Source organism: Balaenoptera physalus, assembly GCF_965194825.1.
Source record: "Balaenoptera physalus genome assembly, chromosome: 14".
Lineage (NCBI taxonomy): Eukaryota > Metazoa > Chordata > Mammalia > Artiodactyla > Balaenopteridae > Balaenoptera > Balaenoptera physalus.
In genome coordinates, this window is record NC_138893.1 from 54,979,797 (window position 1) to 55,004,295 (window position 24,499).

Below are 24,499 nucleotides of genomic sequence, written 5' to 3' on the forward strand. Positions count from 1 at the left end.
TGTTACCTTGATACCCACCGGAAAAACTGTGGGACCCAAGAACAATTCTTCCAGCCCCATAAATCCGATCACTTCTGGTCCCCTGATGAGCAATCCCTTTTCGAGGCTCATTATACCAGCAACGGGTCACCCTAGCGAAAGACGCTGTGGCGACAGAAACCGTGGTATCCGTCAGAAGGCAGGGTGGGACGGCAGGGGAGGCTGCTCGCTGGGAACAGCTGTCTAGCTGTACTAATGCAAGTTGTCTACCTTTTCCAAACCTTGAACTCCTACTTCTGAAGTCTTATGAGCAAGAATTGCCACACCCAGGCTTTGCCAACATGACCCAAATGCAGATGAGAAACTGACCAAAACATTTTAAAACTGTGTATGTGAAGTTATTTTGAAATCAGGACAACAGCCAACCCTCAGAGAGGAAGGTAAGTTCCCAAGTCCCAGGGCTGCTTGTCTGGGCAGCTTCTCCCTCCACAAGGCTGTCACAAACCTTAGCATTTTAGATTTGAAAGAGACCTCGGACGTCTAGTCTAAGCAAGGATAGAGGTGTGGAGATGTTAAGCTACAAGTTCACGTTCACATTGAGAGCAGGGAGCTGGTTGCTACCATGCTCTCCAGCACTTAATATAGTTTCTCCCACGGTGTAGGCTCTCAATAAATTTTTGATAAATGGTTGAGTTAATAAACAGCAGCAAAGCAGAACATAAATCTGATTTCACTGATTCCTAGTTCATGCTTTTTCTACACTGTTTCTTCAGCATGAGAGTTGGTATCTAAAGCCAATTGTACCATAAGACATTTTTCTTCCAAATATACCATAAGCGATTAAATTTGTGACCAATAAAGATTGTTTTTGACTCTATATATAACATATATTCTCCATTATACTTTTAATCATACTTCAATAAAGGCAGGGGCTTTTTTTAGTTTAGGCATCTCTGTTATCTGCACAGTGCTCAGCAGCATAGTATGTGCTCAATAAATATTTGGTGCTGGACTGCCCTGGTGGTCCAGTGGTTAAGACTCTGCGCTTCCAGTGCAGGCGGCATGGATTCGATCCCCGGTCAGGGAACTAAGATCCCACAAGCCGCATGGTGCGGCCCCAAAAATTAAATAAATAAAAATTTTGGTGCTTTAATAAATCTGGGTCTGTACAATACTCTTTCTTCACCTTACTAAAGGTTTCAGATTTAGCGCATTTGCCATTTATAATAAAAACTAATTATACTAAATGAAAATCCAGTGGATGCCTTCTCCAGAGCCAGTTTAGACTCCATTTCTAATAATATTGGTTTGATATCTGTCCTATTGTGGTAAAAAAATTTTTTACTCTTTTTATTTAATTAATTTTTATTGGAGTATAGTTGCTTTACAATATATGTTTATAATATGTATTTTGTATTAGTTTCTACTGTACAGCAAAGTGAATCAGCTATACGTATACATATATCCCCTCTTTTTTGGATTTCCTTCCCATTTAGATCACTACAGAGCAGTGAGTAGAGTTCCCTGAGCTATATAGTAGATTCTCATTAGTTACCTATTTTATACATAGTATCAATAGTGTATATATGTCGGGACTTCCCAGGGGTAGAAGGTAATAATTTAGTGAAGACCTGGGGGAATGAGCTGTGTGGTTATTTATGTCCTTTTGATAATATTTAAACGGGTCTTACTCATGGTTGGTTTCAAGGCTAAAAGGAGACTTCAAAAGGATGGGGTTTTATCATTGACAGGGATGTCAGAGGCATGATAAATCATACTTCAAGAAACATGTTAAATGTTGTATGGCAATTAACAAATCTAATCTCAGGAATTCATAGATTTTTTTTTTCCACCAGGAACACACCCAACCCCATCTTCTTACACCTGCTATAAACTAAGTCAGTACTCTTTGGTATTTGGTGTATGAACACTCAACAAACAAAATTTGCCAGCACCTTTTGAAAATCATATCAAATTTTCTTGACACTATTTGACATTGTACTTTGACAATCTATCAGCACCACATGCACGTCTTATCAAAAAAAATTGTTTAGATTAACTCAATCATATTTGTATTTCTCTACCATCAGTAATAACCTCTGCCCCCACTCCACCTGCCTGCTTACAGGTATTTAGGGATGATAAAAACCCCTGTGAGGGATAGGAAATAGGGCATGGGGTGGATATAAAAGTACTCTGAGAGTATTTAGAATGCACACTGGTTCAGAAAATGCCCCTTCCCCTCTTTTAGGAGAGGAGTAGGAAAGGCACTGTCTCTCGGAGAAGAGCCATGGTTCTCAACCCTACCTGCACATTATACATTATACGTAATCACTGCGGGTCCTTTAAAAATGCTAATGCCCATCCCTACCCTCAGAGATTGGAATTTGGTCTGGGGTTCAGGTAAGGATTTCTCATAAAAGGGCTCAGGTGATTTTAATGTGCTGCCAGGGTTTTAGAGTTAAGGAGATCTAGGTTTGAATCTTCACTGTGTAAATTAGACAAGTTAGTGAGCCTCTTTGAACCTCAGTTTATCTGTGAAATAAAGATTTAAAAAAAAATCTACTTCATAGAGTCATTGTAGGGAAAAGGGGGAAATAAATGTGTAAGAAATCCCAACAGAGACCCTAGCACATAGTTGGCACTCAACAAGTTTGAGTTCCTTTCCTCTTCACTTATATGCTAGGTATATGGTTCAGATTAAATAAAACATTGTCTTCTCTTCTTGTGTCCCTTACTTTCTCCCCCTCCAATATCTTCCATTTATTTTTCAGACCTTCTCCCCCTCCAATATCTTCCATTTATTTTTCAGAAGTAACCCCAGGGCAACTGAAGGGAATGAGAACAGAAGTCCCTTCCCTCCTACAGCACATAGTACCTCTCCACCTCCCTTCCCCAAATTTAATGTGATCCTACATATTCAACAGCAACTGTGGGACTAGGGACATGCTGAGAGAGGGGATTGGGGAGTGAAGTATGACCAAGTGTCACCCATGCCTTTGTTGTTCCAGGATAAGCAAGTGGCCTTGGTAGTCAGGAAGGAATGCCCTGAACTCTGAGTTAGGGGAAGTCCTTGAATGTTGCAGAATGGCCAGCTCTTCCAAAGTGGAAGTATGTGACCAAACAGTTGCACCAGAAGAAGGCACGCTTAGAGCACATAGCACAGCAAAGTCAAGCACAGCAGACACTCGATAAGGAGTGTGCAGAATTGAAATAAAGGTCCTGAACTGCAGGTAAATGCCTAACCTGATCCCAGTACTTGATGAAGTCTGTGTTGTGTAGGCATTATCTTGGTTTACGTCAAGTATTTCACAACTGATTCATAACCACTCTTATCTGAACTACAACTACCACTTACTTCCTCTGCATTAGCTGAAATCTCTTGCATTTTCTGTTGAAACATCCCCTTTACCTCCTTCATCCTTCTACCCCCACTTCAGGTGCCCTGATTCCTCTAAATGTCTCAGACGTTTGCAGACATAATGAGTGAAGTGTCCCTTCATTAAAAAATGATAAAATTGTATTGCTACTCAAGAGGCAGGCCCCAAATCCATGAGTTTCAGGTATAATAACTGATAACAGCTATAACATCTTTAAGGTCAAAGACATTCATTTCCAAAGAAAGTACTATCTATGAAAGTCCAATTGATTTATAAAAGCCCCAACTATTTAAAAAAAATTTTTAATTTTAACATATTTTTTAAATGTTAAATTTAAATAGAGATGGTAAACAGATCAGTGGCTGCCTGAGATTCACTGGGGTGGAGGGAGGTCTGAATAGGTGAAGCTCAGGGGCCTTTTTAGAGTGTGAAACTATTCAGTATGATACTGCAATGCCAATGTAAACGTGACAATATTCATAACCTATAGATATTTAAAGGACAAAGAATGAACCTTAATGTACACAGTTTTAAAAAAAATCATCCATGAGGTTAAGGGATCCCTGAATGGAATGTTGATTGTGACAAAAGAATCTAACTGTATTACGAATGTATGAAAGAGCCTCATTGAAGGGAGTAGGGGAAAGTGTACTGACCTGAGTCACTTTGGAAATGAGTAAAGTTTGTAAGACTAAAGGCAAAAGGAACTATACAAAAACATATTACTCTCTTTGCTGAAGCTGTTTCCCATGGGGATACAGGTTCATAATTCTGAGACCACTGCATATGTATACTGGAATTGGACAATTATGTAAACAGGTGACAGTAGGAGTCAGGGTTCTCACTGTTGGAGTGGACGGTTACAGACAGGCAAGGGTAAGTGGCTAATTATAACAATCTATCACACTAATTTAAGATGTTAACAGGGGAAACTGGGCATGGAGTATATGAGAACTTTCTGTACTATCTTTACAACTTTTCTGTAAATCAAAACTATTCTAAAATTAGAAGTATATTTTTAAAACTATGTTGTTAAGCATTGTATAGGTGTTTAAATGCATCTGTTGTACCGAAACCCCTTGCTGAAGGACATCTTTACTGAAGTAACTGCTAAAAGGACATGGTTTTGCAAAAGCATTTGTTACACATGATTTCTTGTTCAAACAGAATTCATTGTCTCTACATCCAGCAAAGCAAAGTTAACTCAGGCTGTGGGCCAAGACATGGAAACAGCCTTGTTATATAGACTCAGTGTGATACTGGTAGTACTCAAATCTTTTCATCCGTGACACACAATATTCCCATTGGTCTAAAAGAAAAAAAGCCTCTAAGTTGATTCCCCACTGGCTCAAAAAGTTTCCAAATAAGTGTCTCTGGAGAGAAGTCAGAAACTCTGGGGCCAAGGGAGGGCAGGAAGGAGAACTGACTGCTGGTTCCAGAACTTGAAAAAAATAATAATAAAGGAAGGGAAATGCCTACGCTTCTTCAGATGGCCACCGTCATATGGGAACATTGCCAGACAACCTAAAGTAGCTCCGAGAAGGAGAAAAGTTGGAGTTAAGAAAAATTCATCATATTTAACTGACCCTAAGTGCCCGACTTCATTTGCTAAGCAATCAAGATTACAAAGGGCATAAATCTCTGTCTTCTAATTCAGGACATTTCTGATCCTAGGAGGCAGGGGAAATTCTTAAAGAACACATGGCTTCTAGAGTCTTATGCTCAAGACCTTAACAGGGTGGCTCATACACCCAGTTTTTGAAGATAATAATAGCCCATAATACCAGGCCAGTCTGTAGCAAGAAGCTCCCATGTTGCTGTTAATGCCTCTGCCTCTGCAGAGATCTGCCGGGGGTGACAAACCCTGGAGACAAGGCCGAAGTGAGGCACCCTGCACTCCTTTACATTAGGCCCTTCATCCATTCAGGACCATCAAAGCCTGAAGAAATAAGAGAGTGGGAAAAGATAATAGTGATTTTCTGACTTTTGAGATTATTACTTAGCCTAGACAGTTATCCCAGCTCATCCTTCAAGGTCTAGTTCAAACCTTAAATCTTTAAAGCCTTCCAGGTCCTCCAAATTCTGAGAACATAATTCTTCTCTCAAAGTGACAAACAGCTTGGCACTTGCTTAATGCCTTGCACTGCTAGTTTCAAGTGTGATTTATCTCATATGCACAACGTAGAGTCTGACTGCAAATTCTTTTTCCCTCCTCCCCATCCACATCCTTCCATATTCCATAGCACCCAGTCCAGGGTTTTGCATATGTGCTTAAATTTTAGGGGGAAAAGTTAGCTAGAACCTTTTAATAGATGAACCATTCTCAAGTAAAACTCCTTCTCAGCATATGAATTGGTCACACAAATCTCTCCCAACTCCGAAATTTTCTGATCTAGTCCAAAGTATGTAACAATTCCTATTGTTTTTTTAAATTCATTACTCGGCATATGACAGGTAATCTTCCACTGCTGAATTGTAATCTTTAAAAGGTTTCAAAAGCCAACTGGGAGTCAAGAATTAAATTAAAATTCACCTGCATTAGGCGCTGTTACAAACAGCTCATGTGAGTTGGCGACCAGATGAAAAGATACCTTCCACACAACACTAAGCATGCACGCGCACAAAGACAAACACAGCATAACTTACAGTTCTGCCTGGAAACAGACTGATTTCTTTTGACACTAATTGCAAGACGCACTTAATTTCAAAACATTAAAATCTGTTTTCATCACGTGTTTTAGAATTAAGCATATACAGACTACACATAGAAAATGTCTGTAAGCCTACCCACACAACTGTTCACCTTAATTTCCAGGAAAAATAGAAATTACATAGGGTTCCCTGCTCCAAAGCCTTTGCAATGGCAAAGAGAAAGCTGCCAGATGAGAAAGGTGTCTGTGGGAGGGACAGATGCGGGAACACAAGGATCTGCACTTTGTGTGTCAACAATGCCTTGCAGACGAGACAATGTTTTTTCTGCTGCCATAATCCAGAGGATGGACAACATGGATTTTACAGGACATACTCAAGTGTGACATGCAACTAGAGGAAAGTAGAAGGAATTACCAGGATATAATACTTCATTAATATTTGACTAATATATAAATATTTACCACATGTACAATTATGTTACTGTGCTTTGAAAAGGGAGTAAGTTAGAAGAGAATCAGTGAGGAAAAGAATTCTTTTCCCTTCTCTGCTTAACTGCCCTCCAGTTCTTTCTTCTGCCTAGCCAGAAAAGCCCTGTGAAAAAGAGACTGCAGTGCTCCCAAACAGCAAACAGTATGCCATGATTTATTATAGCTGTGCTACATCCCTTAGCCTCCCATACAGCCAGCACTTGTCATATTCTGCTTTTGTTTTGGTTATTTACGCATGGAGCAGATTCAATCTTAAACCACCACATTTAGGTATCCAAGAAATTTTGCTATGTTTATTTTCTTTATATCAACTTAAACCCATCTCAATTCCCTCTGAGCTGGCAGGAAAATCAATCACAATCATTACTGGAGTCCCCTTACCTCCCTGGTTTACACCATAATCTGGGAGAAGTGCATGTATCAGAAAACAGGGGAAGGACTCCTAATCTCTCATTTATTTTGATCCCTTTTGATATTCTCACTGCCTAATCTTGAAATGTGACAGGCTTTCTGTTCCAGTGCTGAATGGGGATGGAGGAGGACTGGCGAGGGAGCTTTGCCTCTGCTGGAAGCGCTGGCCATCCTACTGACCAGGACACAACCACAGAACAATCAAGGGTGCCCAGTACCCATGGCCCACCAACCTCCACCCCCTTCCCAGTGCTCCAGAATTTCCACTCTTCCCTGGCCCTCAAAGGTACCCCTTTATTTCTTCCTGATTACTCTATTGCTTCAGAGCACCTTGCGCAATTTCAATAACAAGCTAGGGTAGGGCTGGAGACCCACAATAACTAACACCTTAACAAAGTATCCTGCCTCTTACACTGGTGTTATCATGCCCTCCCACCCCAAATTTCCCTTCAGTCCTCACTACACTCTCCATCACTACTAGACTTGGAGTTCTGGAGGGAAAGGACAGTTTACTACTCATTTTATATCCTCTAAAATACCTAACATGGGGATTATCAACCACTGCACACAAGAAGTCAAATCCCCCCTCCCCAGTAAAAATTTAGTCCTCCAAATTTTTACTGATGTTTTAAAAAATTTTTTGCTACAGTTGAGTATAAATATTGTCACAACAATGCCTGAGGCAAGAAATGAAACACATCAGGCAGCTCAGTGTAGAGCAGCTTTGCTGCAACTAAGCAGTATGAGGTTAGCATATCACCAGATAGGGCTACAGAGGAATTCCACGAGCTCTGCCTCCAAGAAGAGCACAGCCGGGCAGAACCAGCTCTTCTCCAACAGCAGCTATCCTGAAGAGCAACCCATAGATAACCCTGATACTTTTATTGACATTATGGTGGCGACTGCATTATAATCATTGCTGGCCTGATTAGTGTTGCTGTCAACCATTTAATTATCCCACAGTATGTCTCCAAAAAATTCTAAAATTTGAAGTGTGCCTCTGAAGAGACTGCTAGATGTTCACTCCTCTTATTCTCATTTTCTTCCGATCTAAAAGAATATCCATTGTTTAGCCACCCGGCATAGAGACTACATTGCCCAGCCTATTTTGCAGCTGTGTGTACAAGAGCAGTGAATCCCTCTGGGGCTAGCAACAATGGGTATCCATGACTACACTTGACCTGAAGGGGCAGGGAGAGGAAGGAAGGGGTTCCTGGAACCCAAAGAGTAAGCTGTGGCTACAGAAGACAGTCGTCTGACAACAACTGTGGCTTCTGCATTGGGTTGCGGTCCCCCAGAAGTAATTCTCAAAGGTAGGATTTCAGCACAAGTAGTTTATTTAGAAGCAATTCCAAGAGGCACTGGAAAGGGGTGGGTAGGTGAGACAGGGGAGGGAAGGAGGACAACACAGTGTGCACTGATCAGCAGATCACCACTGAGTGCAAATGGGGCTCAGTCTCGATAGGGACCTCTAGGAGATGGTGAAGAACAAGGCTCAGAGTTGTCCCAACCTGGGGGAGAGGACATGGGGGTGTTTACCCACCAATTCCCATACATCATTGGTTAAGGGCTGCTCCCTGGGGATATCAACTGTCCAGCACCTTTGCCCTGCCCTGCGCATGGGGCAGGCATGCTTCCATGGCCAGAAAAAGCCCTCAGGCAGACAGTGGCGGGTGTTCACACAGGAAGGAGCCGCCACCGTACATCAGGCATGGTGAGGGCTGAGGGTACCTGGGCGGGGGACCTATGGCATCCGCTACACCTTCAGTTAAGGACTGTAGCCACTGCCACACTGGCCCAGCAGGGAAGGAGCAGAGGAATAAATACCTGACCTCACTCTCTGCCCTCCAATCTCCTGCTGAACCTAATCAGAAGCCCCTTGATTCAGTTCACTCTTAACAACCTCCCACGGCACAGAGCAGGGTGGAAGAGGATGAACAGTGGACTGTGGAGCAAGCAGAGAATATCCAGCACATCTGCCTCCCACTGTTTCCAAATGTCTGTATTTAAAATCTAGGACAGGGACTTCCCTGGTGGTCCAGTGGCTAAGACTCTGTGCTCCCAATGCAGGGGGCCTGGGTTCGATCCCTGGTCAGGGAACTAGATCCCACATGACACAACTAAGACACGGTGCAACCAAATAAATAAATATATAAAATATTTTTTAAAAAAATAAAATAAAATCTAGGACAGCACTCTTTGACTATAAAAATATTGTGATACATTTATATCTTCGCTAAAACTAAAGAAACCTGTGACTGGAAAGGACCTTGGAAAACATCTCTGTGAGTCCAAGCAGTAGAGAGAGGACTAAGAAAATGAGAGGAGACTTAAGTTCTAGTTCTGGATCTAATAATTACAAATGATGCCACTTCGGGCAAGTCATTTAGTACTTCGGGCTGTTTCCTCATCCTTATAATAGGGCAAGGTCCTACTGACATAACAAAGATATTATGAAAATCAAAACAATATAAAATACCCTGTAATTAAAAGGGTTATACAGTGAGGTGTTAGTATACCCTAACTGTTCCAGACAGATGAGAAGTAATACCACTTTTAAACACATTTAAGAAGGAAATGCCACTATTTTGTTTAACTAGGTTTTTTTCAATTAGGAAGATATTTACATGTCTACCACCACAAAAAATGTTTAATGAGACAAGGCAAAAATAATTAACATGTATTTACTTACAATTATTTTCTGACCACTAATCCCCCACCAAGAAAATCTACATTCAATTAATTACATCAGTTTCTAATGAATAGGCATAGTCATTTTTCTCTAGTTATTTCCTTTTATTGTTGACAGTGTGCTTTACTCTTTTAACCACTTCTTCTTTTATCCTTATGTGTTCAACATTTCTGATGATCCAGTAATCATGCCCAAGATCACAATTCTACGTCTTTTCTCTTCTCACTTCCCTTTTAATGTAGAAAATAAGGCTAATGATGGAGGCACCATCAGATTACAGTAAGAAATACTAGGTAGAACATCTTCTAGGTGCAATCACCAATCCAAGGAGTGAATAAAGTTACAATTATTGTTCCTAAATGGAGATGTCAGAGTTGCTGCCTTGTTACAAATCAGGAATCAAGATATCATTAACCCAGAGAAACTCATGAAATAAAAGGTAGTGTTTCCTGTGGTGTTATCACACTGTTACTGCCTTAAGATCCCAACCAGTGTAGTAACTCATTTGGCTGGCCTAAAGTTTTCACGAAGGAACTCTAGGGGAGGGGAGATTGTTTTTAAATGTACCACCACTAGGAAAATAAGCATTTGATAGTTCTTACCCATCTACAAGGTAGAGGAAGGTGGAGACAAAGTCATTAAGGAAACAAAATAAGACATTTCATAAGAATGAACAATTTTTTAAAAAGAGTGAACATAAAGATATCATTCTTTTTGCTGACTCTATTGTTTCAAGTCTTTGTGGTGGGTGGGAACAGGAAGACTTTAAAGCAGAGGGAAGGAAAAGGCTTTGCCCTTTTCCGTAAAGCAAGTTAACTCTATTTTAATTAGCTTTCTGGCTGTTATCTCTTTGCTTCACATCAAGAACACTGCAATACCCCACTATCACACCATCTTGAGGAAAGAGATATTGCCCTCCTGAACTTTGGCAAGAAGCATAACATAGCAGCTCAGGACTGACCACTCCAGGAAAGTTTTTGCATAGACCCTCCTCCCAGTAGGGTTAAAGGAAACTACTTTAAAAAAAATTCTCTATGAAATGATAAGCCATTTTTCCATGTAGGTAATTTTCATTGTCCATATTTACGTTTCTCTGAATATAATTGTTAGTAACTCCATTTAAAATGCTAGAATGTCTGATATGTGCTTAAAAAAAGAGGGGGGAAGGAGGGAAGAGGGAGGGAGAGAGAGACGAGGGGGAGAATATTGGAGAAGAAAATTCAAGTAAGATGAAATATATTCAGTGGTTAGCTAGCCTTAATAAGCTATTATTTTTATATTCCTAAACTTGCTAAAGATTATTCCAATTTGTAATACCTAAAACAACAAACTTATATTAGGATTTAAAAATATTTTTTGACAGAAGGGATATTCAAATAATTTAATTTACAAAGAATGTTAAGTGAATACTCATATTTACACAACTTTCATTCCAAATGTGGAAACTCTATAGATTGGTTTGGGTTTCGGCATCAGACTGCTAGGAATAATCAAACAGATAGATATTATCTGGGTGTTATTTTTAGGGTGCTGTTAAGAGAGCCTCAATCAAAATTAAAATACCTCTATCACCTGCCTGCTGAGATTTTAGACCTCTGTTAACTGTGGGCAAATTCACTCCACAATTAGTTGTAAATAGCCATGAGAAAAGTAACAACAGATACCATTTCTAGGTTTAAAAAAGAAGAAAATGCATGTACTTAAATGCATTATAAATATTGATATTGATATGAATTGTGAATATTGATCTGACCAATAAATGGGAAAGAGGGGATAGAGAGATTATGCTCTCCTCAGAACACATTTTGAGTTCTTCTATGGCTGATTGACTAGTGAGAGAGTTCTTTCCCAATGAAATGGGTATTAATTAAAATAAATCTTTATGATTGTAAAGTATGAACTGCATACATATTATCTGCAGGAAATTCCTAGACAACTTCCAAACAGGAGGTAGAGATCTTGAGGTCATCTCTAGACTGAATTCTGACCACAGTACTCAGATATGGAGAAGAAATTCTAGAGAATAAATACAAATAGAGGCCTTACATTTTGGAGGTTGTCTAGGCTCACTGATACAAGAGTTTTGCTTGATTAAATGAGTCCTTTTTCCCCTCAAATAAGAAAATTCAATGTACCAAAGCTATGACTCACCTCTAAAGGTCAGCAAACATTGTGAGTACCAAGTGTGATCACAACTCCAGATGTTAGAGCTCCATGTTATGGGACAAATTGGCATCCTATCAACTTCTGAACCTAAGCTGGGGCATAATTTACTGTGGAAACACTGTTGAAGGAACTTCATGTTCTTGGAAGCTCCCTGGATTATAAACTCTGAACTAGAGCTAGCAGTGAGTGTGACTAGACAAAGTTTGAAAGTTCATGCTCCCAGAGAAGTGGTAATGCCTTCAAACCCAGGCAAGGGGCCCCTGCCCTAGTCCTGCACCTTAGAGGGACCCATAAACGAGAAAACCATAAATGATGAATTTGGTAAAAATCACACTGGTACTTCTGTCACTCACGACCCAGTGCTCAGTGATGACACTGGGCAATTCACAATCCAACACATCTGCTGCTGTGATTCACACCGTTTAGGCACCAGAGAAACACTCTGCTACACCACCCTGTGTCCATGAAAGACAACTATGTTCAAATGAAGAATTGAGGACTGTGGCACTGCTGATATCAGAGATGGACAATGCTTCAGAGTATGAGGAGCATTTGAGTTGGAGAAATAATTAGGTAAGAAAAAAAATTAGCTCATCATATCTTTTCTCTCAAATATCATGACCACAATAGATTTTTGAATAGCAAAATATTTGTCATAGAGCAGAGTGTTCATTTTCTTGAACTCTCTACATCCAATATTCACAGTTTAGCACAGTTTTTACAACAGTTGCACATGGTATCTGAGGAAAAATTTACAATATTAAACAATTTAATAATATCCTAAATTTGTATATATGTAAGTCTAGATAAAACATATATTAAACACAACACCTATTCTTCACATTGATAGCTACAATTATGAATAGGTTTAGGTTTATAGAAACAATTTATAATACTTAATTAAATTTCAAAAAACAGTTAAAACTTTCAATTATATTTAAATAAATTTAACTTAAATTTTGATAGTCATTATTATTATGTTTTGCCTTTGAACTTAGCAGATAATATTGAATATATTCAAAGAAAAATAATTTCTTTTTTTGTTTGTTTGTTTTGGTTTTTTGTGTTTATTTATTTTTTATTAGTCATCCATTTTATACACGTCAGTGTATACATGTCAATCCCAATCTCCCAATTCATCACACCACCACCCCCACCTACCGCTGCTTTCCCCCCTTGGTGTCCATACGTTTTTCCTCTACTTCTGTATCTCAATTTCTGCTCTGCAAACCGGTTCATCTGTACCATTTTCTAGGTTCCACATACATGCGTTAATATACAATATTTGTTTTTCTCGTTCTGATTTACTTCACTCTGTATGACAGTCTCTAGATGCATCCATGCTCTACAAATGACCCAATTTCGTTCCATTTTATGGCTGAGTAATATTCCATTGTATATATGTACCACAACTTCTTTATCCATTTGTCTGTCGATGGGCATTTAGGTTGCTTCCATGACCTGGCTATTGTAAATAGTGCTCTTATGAACATTGGGGTGCATGTGTCCTTTTGAATTATGGTTTTCTCTGGGTATATGCCCAGTAGTGGGATTGCTGGGTCATATGGTAATTCTATTTTTAGTTCTTTAAGGAACCTCCATACTGTTCTCCATAGTGGCTGTATCAATTTACACCCTCCAGCATTTTCTCCACACCCTCTCCAGCATCTGTTGTTTGTAGATTTTCTGATGATGCCCATTCTAACTGGTGTGAGGTGATACCTCATTGTAGTTTTGATTTGCATTTCTCTAATAATTAGTGAGCAGCTTTTCATGTGCAGCTTTTCATTTCATTTCTCTAATAATTAGTGAGCAGCTTTTCATGTGCTTCTGGGCCATCGGTATGTCTTCTTTGGAGAAATGTCTATTTAGGTCTTCTGCCCATTTTTGGATTGGGTTGCTTTTTTTAATATTAAGCTGCATGAGCTGATTATATATTTTGGAGACTAATCCTTTGTCCGATGATTCATTTGCAAATATTTTCTCCCATTCTGAGGGTTGTCTTTTCATCTTGTTTATGGTTTCCTTTGCTGTGCAAAAGCTTTTAAGTTTCATTAGGTCCCATTTGTTTATTTTTGTTTTTATTTCCGTTTCTCTAAGAGTTGGGTCAAAAAGGATCTTGCTGTGATTTATGTCATAGAGTGTTCTGCCCATGTTTTCCTCTAAGAGTTTTATAGTGTCTGGCCTTACATTTAGGTCTTTAATCCATTTTGAGTTTATTTTTGTGTATGGTGTTAGGGAGTGTTCTAATTTCATTCTTTTACATGTAGCTGTCCAGTTTTCCCAGCACGACTTATTGAAGAGACTGTCTTTTCCCCATTGTATATTCTTGCCTCCTTTATCAAAGATAAGGTGACCATATGTGCATGGATTTATCTCTGGGCTTTCTATCCTGTTCCATTGATCTGTATTTCTGTTTTTCTGCCAGTACCATACTGTCTCGATTACTGTAGCTTTGTAGTATAGTCTGAAGTCAGGGAGCCTGATTCCTCCAGCTCCGTTTTTCTTTCTCAAGATTGCTTTGGCTGTTCATGGTCTTTTGTGTTTCCATACAAATTGTGAAATTTTTTGTTCTAGTTCTGTGAAAAATGCCATTGGTAGTTTGATAGGGACTGCATTGAATCTGTAGATTGCTTTGGCTAGTATAGTCATTTTCGCAATGTTGATTCTTCCAATCTAAGAGCACAGTATATCTCTCCATCTGTTTGTATCATCTTTAATTTCTTTCATCAGTGTCTTATAGTTTTCTGCATACAGGTCTTTTGTCTCCTTAGGTAGGTTTATTCCTAGGTATTTTATTCCTTTTGTTGCAGTGGTAAATGGGAGTGATTCCTTAATTTCTCTTTCAGATTTTTCATCATTAGTGTATAGGAATGCAGGAGATTTCTGTGCATTAATTTTGTATCCTGCAACTTTACCAAATTCATTGATTAGCTCTAGTAGTTTTCTGGTGGCATCTTTAGGATTCTCTATGGATAGGATCATGTCATCTGCAAACAGTGACAGTTTTACTTCTTCTTTTCCAATTTGTATTCCTTTTATTTCTTTTTCTTCTCTGATTGCTGTGGCTAGGACTTCCAAAACTATGTAGAATAATAGTGGTGAGAGTGGACATCCTTGTCTTGTTCCTGATCTTAGTGGAAGTGCTTTCAGTTTTTCACCATTGAGAATGACGTTTGCTGTGGGTTTGTCGTACATGGCCTTTATTATGTTGAGGTAGGTTCCCTCTATGCCCATTTTCTGGAGAGGTTTTATCATAAATGGGTGTTGAATTTTGTCAAAAGCTTTTTCTGCATCAATTGAGATGATCATATGGTTTTTCTTCTTCAATTTGTTAATATGGTGTATCACGTTGACTGATTTGTATATACTGAAGAATCTTTGCATCTCTGGGATAAATCCCACTTGATCATGGTGTATGATCCTTCTAATGTGTTGTTGGATTCTGTTTGCTAGTATTTTGTTGAGAATTTTTGCATGTGTATTCATCAGTGATATTGGTCTGTAATTTTCTTTTTTTGTAGTATCTTTGTCTGGTTTTGGTATCAGGGTGATGGTGACCTCATAGAATGAGTTTGGGAGTTTTCCTTCCTCTGCAGTTTTTTGGAAGAGCTTGAGAAGGATGGGTGTTAGCTCTTCTCTAAATGTTTGATAGAATTCGCCTGTGAAGCCATCTGGTCCTAGACTTTTGTTTCTTGGAAGATTTTAAATCACAGTTTCAATTTCATTACTTGTGATTGGTCTGTTCATATTTTCTATTTCTTCCTGGCTCAGTCTTGGAAGGTTATACCTTTCTATGAATTTGTCCATTTCTTCCAGGTTGTCCATTTTATTGGCATAGAGTTGCTTGTAGTAGTCTCTTAGGATGCTTTGTATTTCTGCGGTGTCTGTCGTAACTTCTCCATTTTCATTTCTAATTTTATTGATTTGAGTTCTCTCCCTTTTTTTCTTGATGAGTCTGGCTAATGGTTTACCAATTTTGTTTATCTTCTCAAAGAACCAGATTTTAGTTTTATTGATCTTTGCTACTGCTTTTTTTGTTTCTATTTCATTTATTTCTGCTCTGATCTTTATGATTTCTTTCCTTCTGCTAACTTTGGGTTTTGTTTGTCCTTCTTTCTCTAGTTCCTTTATGTGTAACGTTAGATTGTTTATTTGAGATTTTTCTTGTTTCCTGAGGTAGGCTTGTATAGCTATAAACTTCCCTCTTAGAACTGCTTTTGCTGCATCCCATAGGTTTTGGACTGTCGTGTATTCATTGTCATTTGTCTGTAGGTATTTTTTGATTTCCTCTTTGATTTCTTCAGTGATCTCTTGGTTATTTAGTAACATATTGTTCAGCCTCCATGTGTTTGTGTTTTTTACATTTTTTTCCCTGTAATTGATTTCTAATCTCATAGCATTGTGGTCAGAAAAGATGCTTGATATGATTTCAATTTTCTTAAATTTACTGAGGCTTGATTTGTGACCCAAGGTGTGATCTATCCTGGAGAACGTTCTGTGCGCTCTTGAGAAGAAAGTGCAATCTGCTGTTTTCGGATGGAATGTCCTATAAATATCAATTAAATCTATCTGGTCTATTGTGTCATTTAAAGCTCGTGTTTCCTTATTAATTTTCTGTTTGGATGATCTGTCCATTGGTGTAAATGAGGTGTTAAAGTCCCCCACTATTACTGTGTTACTGTCGATTTCCTCTTTTATAGCTGTTAGCAGTTGCCTTATGTATTGAGGTGCTCCTATGTTGGGTGCATATATATTTATAATTGTTTTATCTTCTCCTTGGATTGATCCCTTGACCGTTACGTAGTGTCCTTCCTTGTCTCTTGTAACATTCCTTATTTTAGAGTCTATTTTATCTGATATGAGTATTGCTACTCCAGCTTTCTTTTCATTTCCATTTGCATGGACTATCTTTTTCCATCCCCTCACTTTCAGTCTGTATGTGTCCCTAGGTCTGAAGTGGGTCTCTTGTAGACAGCATATATATGGGTCTTGTTTTTGTATCCATTCAGCAAGACTGTGTCTTTTGGGTGGAGCATTTAATCCATTCACGTTTAAGGTAATTATCGATATGTATGTTCCTATGACCATTTTCTTAATTGTTTTGGATTTGTTTTTGTAGGTCCTTTTCTAGAAGAAAAATAATTTCTTGAAGACATTGTTTGTAAACATTTTTACATTTACTTTTATTTAAACTTTCTGTATAAAAGATATTCAAAGTTTGTATACATTTTGTGGCAGTTTAAAAAATTGGCCTCAATTTTTTTACACACCTCCCATAGAGAGGTCACGGGGGTTGTCCATATAGTACTCTGAGTAGGCTTGAAACTTCTTCAGCCAATGAAGTAAAGTAGAAGTGACACTATATGGCTTTTAAGTCTATATCAAAAAGGCCATTCAGGTTCTGCCTTGTTCACTGGAACACTCACTCCTGAAGCCCTGAGCCACCATTTAAAAAGTCCAACTATCCTGAGGCTGCCATACTGTGAGGAAGCCTAAACCACAAAGAGAGACCACATAATAGGCATTCCAGTTAATAGGCCCAACTAAACCCAGTCTTCAAGTATTCCCAGCCCAGGCACCAGACATGTGAGTGAAGAAACCTACAGATGACTCTGGACCCCAGCCAGTAAAGTCTACCCCAGCTCTTCAAGTCTTGCCAGCAGAGACCCCAGACATCATGAACCAAAGATAAGCCATCTCTGCTGTACCCTGTCCAAATTCCTGACCCAGAGGATCCATAATGACAATAAAGTAGTTGTCACTTTATGCCACAAAATTTTGGTATGGTTTGTTATGCACAAATAGATAACTAGAATGCTTTGAATACAGTTACATTTTATTTTTTAACTTAGATTACTGAAGATGATTATTAGTTAAACTAGTGATAGAAATTATAAAAGTGGAGGAAAGGAAAAAAATGTTTAAGAGACAAAAGCAGAAAGAAGGACTTCCAGTTTTGGCAGCATGAGGGATTCAGCAATGCCTCTCTGTAATAAAACACATACATGCTTCAAGGAAGAATGAACAGATATATTTTTCCATATTCTTGCCGGTTAAGTACAATTGAAAACTCTGGACACCGTATATAAAAAACTAAGAAGATTCTATAAGATGGAGAGAAAAAGGCAGATTGGCTAGTGACCTAGAGACCCTAGAAAAGACACAGTGATGAGTACCCTAGGATTTATTTTTGCCTTATACATCCCAGTCTTGGAGGAAGCTGGCTCCCACTCCCACCCAGCAGTAACAAGCAGTGTTGCTCCCTTGGGTATCAATGGGGACTGAGTGGGGAACTGGGACTTTCATTGCCACCTGGCAGTAATGGGGCAGCACATCCCTTCCACAGTAGTGTCAGAGGAAGCTGGCTAAAAGAGAAGTTAATTAAGATACAAAGCTCCATAACATAATAACCAAAATGTCCAAGTTTTGACCAAAAATCCATCATACCTATAACCTAAGATCACAAACTGAATGACAAAAGATAATCAATAGACACCAACACAGAGATTCTAGTTTAACTCTAGTTTAAATTCTACCTTAGTTTCTAGTAAAAATTCTAATTTAAATATGTAAATATATTTAAAGTAATCATGTGAATCAGTGTTTGAGAGTTCTAATTATTATGAATGGGTAAGCTGCTAAAATATGTTACGATTTCCTTTACAAAATTATTTCTCTTACATACAAAAGAAGTCCAGAGGTAGGAAGTCCTGTGCAGGCACAAAGTTTTTATGGGTGTCAGGTATCCGGGTTTCTTCCATTTTGCTGCATAGCTTTACTTACATGTCTTCCCATGTTCCAAAATGACTGCTCAAGCTCCAGCCATTTCACTCAAAATTTAAGCAGCAGGATAGAGAAGGGAGGAAAAGGGGGAACAGCCTTCATTTCTTAAGAGATTTCCCTGAAGTCCCATCAGTTCATTAATGTATATCTCTTTGGTCAGAAATATATGCAAAACTCCAACTTGCTGCAATGTAGTCATCTTTCGGCTACACTGTGCTCAGTAGAAAATTGGGGCTCTGTTTATTTGAGAGAAAGGAGAATGGGTATGTGGTCAGCAATTAGCAGTCTACTCAAGATTCAGACTGGAGAAAAGGTGGGACTATAGACAGTCTCCAAAGGATGAAATGAGGAAGAAAAGTAAAAAAAGAAAAGAATGGAAAAGAAAAGGAATAGATACCCCTCCCACATTAAGGAAAAAGATAACATCATAAGTGAGTTTCTATTTAGGAATGGTAGGCAGTGTCTAACTAGTATAATACTTACTATTAATACTAACAGCTAAAGAAATTTTTTAAAATGGTTTCAAAGTGAAAACATATTTCTTCCTTCTATAATGTATTCTTTGTTTATTAATCTCTTAATAAGCAAGGAAATTAATTCCTCCAGAGTTACTAAACTTTTGCTTTCTGTTAAACATATAGGCACCATTTATTTGATTTACTTGGATAAATGCTTATGAACCACTGTTTAAATTACAGTTATTGGACTTCCCTGGTGGCGCAGTGGTTAAGAATCCACCTGCCAATGCAGGGCACATGGGCCTGGTCCGGGAAGATCCCACGTGCCGCAGAGCAACTAAGCCCGTGTGCCACAACTACTGAGCCTGCACTCTAGAGCCCATGAGCCACAACTACTGAGCCCGTGTGCCACAACCACTGAAGCCCATGCGCCTAGAGCCTGAGCTCCACAACAAGAGAAGCCACCGCAATGAGAAGCCTGCGTACCGCCATGAACAGTAGCCCCCACTCGCTGCAACTAGAGAAAGCCCGCGTGCAGCAACGAAGACCCAATGCAGCCAAAAACAATAAAAAATTTTTAAAAATAAATAAATTACATAGTTATTTTAATTGTAGTTATTATAAAAATTAATGATGGTTAAAAATGCATTCTAGGGAGACAGAGTGGGGGGTGGGGTGGGAATGGTTATGAAAAAACAACAGGAAGGAACTTTGTGGTGATGGAACTGCTTTGAATCTTTACTGTGGTGGGATACATGAAACCACATGTGATAAAACTGCATAGAACTTAATATACGTGCACGCACGTGTAAAAATAAAACTGGGAAGATGTGAAGAAAATGGGTGGATTGTATTAATGCCAATATTCTGGTTGTGTGTACCATAGTTTTGCAAGTTGTTATCTTTAGGGGGTACACAGTATCTCCTTGTATTATATCCTATAACTTCATGTGAATATACACTTATCACAAACTTTAAAATTTAATTTAAAAAATATCAGTTGAGGGCTTCCCTGGTGGCGCAGTGGTTGAGAATCTGCCTGCCAATGCAGGGGACACGGGTTCGAGCCCTGGTCTGGGAGGATCCCACATGCCGTGGAGCAACTAGGCCCATGAGCCACAATTACTGAGCCTGCACGTCTGGAGCCTGTGCTCCGCAACAAGAGAGGCTGCGATAATGAGGGGCCCGCGCACTGCGATGAAGAGTGGCCCCCGCTTGCCGCAACTAGAGAAAGCCCTCGCACAGAAACGAAGACCCAACACAGCCATAAATAAATAAATAAACCCAAAGTTTAAAAAAATAAAAATAAAAAATATCAGTTGATGAAAATGATTCAATGCATAGTCATTGCTTATTTTCTTAAGGAAAAAAAATTGAGAAGCTTGCCTTTTTATTCCCTTAATGGTATATTTTTATTAAGAGAAGTTCTCAACTTTAATGATAAACTATTTATCAATCTATGATCAGTGATTTTTCTGTCCAGTTTAATCAATATTTGCCTTCCCCAGAACATAAGGATGTTCTCTCATGTTATCTTCTAGTAGCTTTGTTGTTTTACCTAAGTCTACAATCTATGTGAAATCGATGTTTGGGTATACATAGCTAGGAGTCAAGACACACTGTTGTCTTATGAATATCCAATTGACCCAGCATAATTTATTGATAAGCTCACACTTCCTTGCTGCACTGCAGTATCACTTTTGTCATAAATCAAAAGACTATATATGTGTCGGTTTGTTTCTGGCCTCTATTCTTTTCTATTGGTCTATTTGTCTATCTTAAAGCCAAAGCTGTACCATTTTATCCTAATAATGAGTTTATCTCAATAATAAGAGGTGATATATCGTAGGTATAGGCCCTCCAACTTTGTTCTTCCAGACTCTCTTGGCTATTCTTGGCCTTTTGCAATTACATATACAGTTTACCCTTGAACAACGAGGGGGTTGGGAGTGCCAACCCTTACCCAGTCGAAAATCCACAGATCATCTAGTAACTTAGCATTTACTATCAAAAAAAATCTACATGTAAGGGGACCCACACAGCTCAAAGCCATGTTATTCAATGGTCAACTGTAAATTTGAAATCAGCTTGTCAATTTTTACCACAAAATGTCAATTTTTACTGGGATTGCACTGAATCTATACATCAATTTGGAAGAAGTAATATGTTTTCATTAAAAGTCTTCCTAGCCTGAATTTGGTGCAGCCCTCCATTTACTTAGGTTTTCTTTAATTCCTCTCAGAAATAGTATATAGTTTGATATGAAGAGATCTTGCACTATTTTAGATTTATTCATAGGTATTTAATTTTTTATATTATTATAAATTTTATCACCTAAAATTTTTTATTTTCTAATTTATTATTGCTATAATATAGGAATACAGCTGAGTTTTATATACTGACCTTGTATTTATCCTTTCCATTGCTCTTAATTTATTCCTGCATTTTTGTGCTTCCATCTGGGATCATTTTTACTTTAGCCTGAATAACTCCCTTTAACAACTCTTTGTGTGGGTCTGTAACAAAAAAGTTTTTATTCTCAATTTTCATTTTCTAAACACATTTGTATCTTCATTTTTGAAGTCTATTTTGCTGGGTATAGATTTCTAGGTTACCTTCTTTTAAAACATTATTCCACTTTTCATGGATTTCCTTATTTCTGTTAAAAAGTCAGGTGTGAGTCTTATTACTGCTCTTTTGAAAGTAATATGTCCTTTTTCAACTATATTTTTGGTATATTTGTGGAGGAGGGAATGTTGGGTGTGCAGCTTGATAAAGGGAGTTGATATCAGTCTTCAAGATGTGGGGCCTCTCTCTTCCTCCTAGTTGTCAAAAGCCATCCAGGGCCCTGTCCTATCTTTTTAACAAAAGTGCCTACATGACTGTCCCTGCCTTCTTTAGGAGCAAGTTCTTCTTCTATCCACTGCTTGCACATGGAAGCAAGGTTGAGAGGCTGACCTATCTGACTCTTCCTACAGTGGTACTTCAATCAATAACTCAATTGTCCAAGGGGCCTACAGATATCAATAGCTTCTTTCTGTGTGCTTAGAACACCCCCAAGAGCCACTTCTACTTCTACATTAAGCCTCTGCTTATGCAACTTTTGTTTGTCCAACTATATTCCAGTCCCGTTGGCCTTCTTTTTTTCAAAGGTTGTCATAATGTCTGGTCCATTGAGAGCACTCCTTCATGTTTTTCAATATCAACGTATGTGCATGGATGCATATGAAAGTGTGTATTCATCTAACTTTCCTGTAATTTTTAGAGATTTTCTAAAGCGGGGAGGAGTCAGGCGAGGCTAGAACCTGTTCTCAGTCTGCCATCTTGATTCAACCTCTCGGTTAAATTTCTAAGCACATATTGAACTCTTTTAGTACCAAACACAGACAGCTGCTAGTATCATATGATCTTTTTTGGAAATCTCTGCTTCTGAGGTGATATCATATTAAGCTATTTCAATTTAAGACTCAATCCCCATGTTGAAATTCGCATCTGCATGACACATGTGAATAAGTTTCATTGTCCTTCCTCAAAATTATCTTCCAGATTTTAATATCTCAAAAGACCTGAGAGTTCCGTATTACAGATATTCCTAAAAACGTATCACAACAAAAATATAAATAATATTTTTGCTCAACTATAACAAAAAAGAGTATTTAAAAAATATGTAAAGTGCTAAAATTCAAAAATAAGAAAAAGCAACTCAGTAATCTTGAAATGTTATTTCCCTACACTCAACCCTGAAATTACTTCAATCAACAGGCTCTTTTACCAACACTAATAAATTCATTAATAAACTTATCATTGATTTACCACTGATTGAGAATTAAAGAGTAAAATGCAAACTTGGAAATCTAAAATGGTCTCCAATTGGTTGTACAATAGAAATTTTATATAAATAAATGCAATCCTGAAATCATATAAACACTATTCATAGCAGCTAAATCTAAAGAGTTCAACAAGACAATCTTTTTAAAAATATTTAATGCATATCTAACATGTCCTAGGCACTGTTCTAGGCAGAGGATACAAACAGTGAACAAAACAGACAAAACCCTCTGTTTTGTGGAGCTTATATTCCGGTAAATGCATATAATTTGAATAATATGAACATGGCCTTTTCCTACAGAAATTACTAAAAAGGTAGATAAATATTTTATGCCCAAACACAAACATAGATGGCTCTTATAGCAGTCCATCACACAATCACATAAAAAGATTTTGAGAACGTTTATAACACAGAGATACAGTTGGTCACTGACTTCAAAACAACAGAATATCAATATCTTGTCAGAGAATGTGAGCAAGGTCAGGTGCCCTAAAATTTATCTGCGTAAGCGATTCACTTGGAAAAGGAGGTATTGGCTAGATTTTGGTAAGGGTATTAGATGTTAGATAACTCTTAACAGATCTTAATTTATATCCCCAACCAAGCAATTGAAATAATCCAGATATCAGGACTGTGCAGATTGACAAAAACAGTGAGGCAGGAACAAGATTTTGATACCCTAGAGTTGTACTATCCAATATGCTAAATATGAGTCACGCGTGGTTAACTTTGAATTAATTAAAATTTTAAAAGTCAGCTCCTCAGTCACATTAGCCACACTTCAAGTGCGCAGTAGCCACATATAGCCTGTCGCGGCAATACTGAACAGTGTACATACAGAACATTTCCCACAATGCAGCAAGTTCTACTGGACAGTGCTGCTCTCGGGAATCAGAAGAGGCACACGACTCCTGGGAAAAAACAAAACTTTCTAAAGACGGCTACAAAAAGTGGCAATTTAAGGAATTCCTTGGCAGTCCAGTGGTTAGGACTTGGCATGCTCAATGGCAGGGGTCTGGGTTCGATCCCTGGTCGGGGAATCGGGGAACTAAGATCCCTCAAGCCCCGCGGGGCAGCCAAAAATTTTAAAAAAGGAGTGGCGATTTATAATAATGGCAAAAAGTAAGCTTTCTTCTCCGTCCCTTGGCTATTTTTCAAATTTAAATAAGTTCTCAGTGTGACCATCAGTGTGTTTTCCTCCCTAAGATTATCCTCTATAAAAGGATTCTCAGACCTCCCTGGTGGCGCAGTGGTTAAGAAACCGCCTGCCAATGTAGGGTACACGGGTTCGAGCCCTGGTCCAGGAAGATCCCACATGCTGCGGAGTAACTAAGCTCGGGCGCCACAACTACTGGGCCTGCAATCTAGAGCCCGTGAGCCACAACTACTGTGTGTCACAACTACTGAAGCCCGCATGCCTAGAGCCCATGCTCCGCAACAAGGGAAGCCACCGCAATGAGAAGCCCACGCATGGCAAGGAAGAGTAGCCCCCGCTCCCCAGCTTGCTGCAACTAGAGAAAGCCCCCACGCAACAACCTAGGGCCAATGCAGCCAAATAAATAAATAATAAATTTTTAAATAAATAAAACGAGCTCTCTAAAAATGGGCTCATACTTAAAAAAAAAAAAAGAAAGAAAGAAAGAAAGAAAAGGATTCTC

General features: G+C 38.6%; 1 protein-coding gene and 1 long non-coding RNA gene across 4 annotated transcripts in view; one reads left to right on the plus strand and one right to left on the minus strand.

Moving 5' to 3' along the window:
* ENTPD1 (ectonucleoside triphosphate diphosphohydrolase 1) overlaps nt 1-24,499 on the minus strand; it is a 122,993-nt gene that overhangs the window by 98,297 nt on the left and 197 nt on the right. The window contains exon 1 of one of the 2 annotated variants that reach the window (XM_082423731.1): nt 19-205. The exons of the other annotated variant lie outside the window; for it this stretch is intronic. The gene's annotated coding sequence lies outside the window, so the exon portion shown is untranslated. Of the gene's footprint in view, nt 1-18; nt 206-24,499 lie in introns of those variants that run through there. 2 annotated transcript variants of the gene reach the window in all.
* LOC309642410 lies at nt 268-24,494 on the plus strand. 2 transcript variants are annotated; one of them, XR_014253171.1, is made up of 3 exons: nt 268-419; nt 12,195-12,341; nt 19,253-24,494. It is a non-coding gene; the product is annotated as an uncharacterized lncRNA (long non-coding RNA). The 2 variants fall into 2 exon arrangements; XR_014253172.1 differs by lacking the exon at nt 19,253-24,494 and having other exon boundaries at nt 12,195-13,822.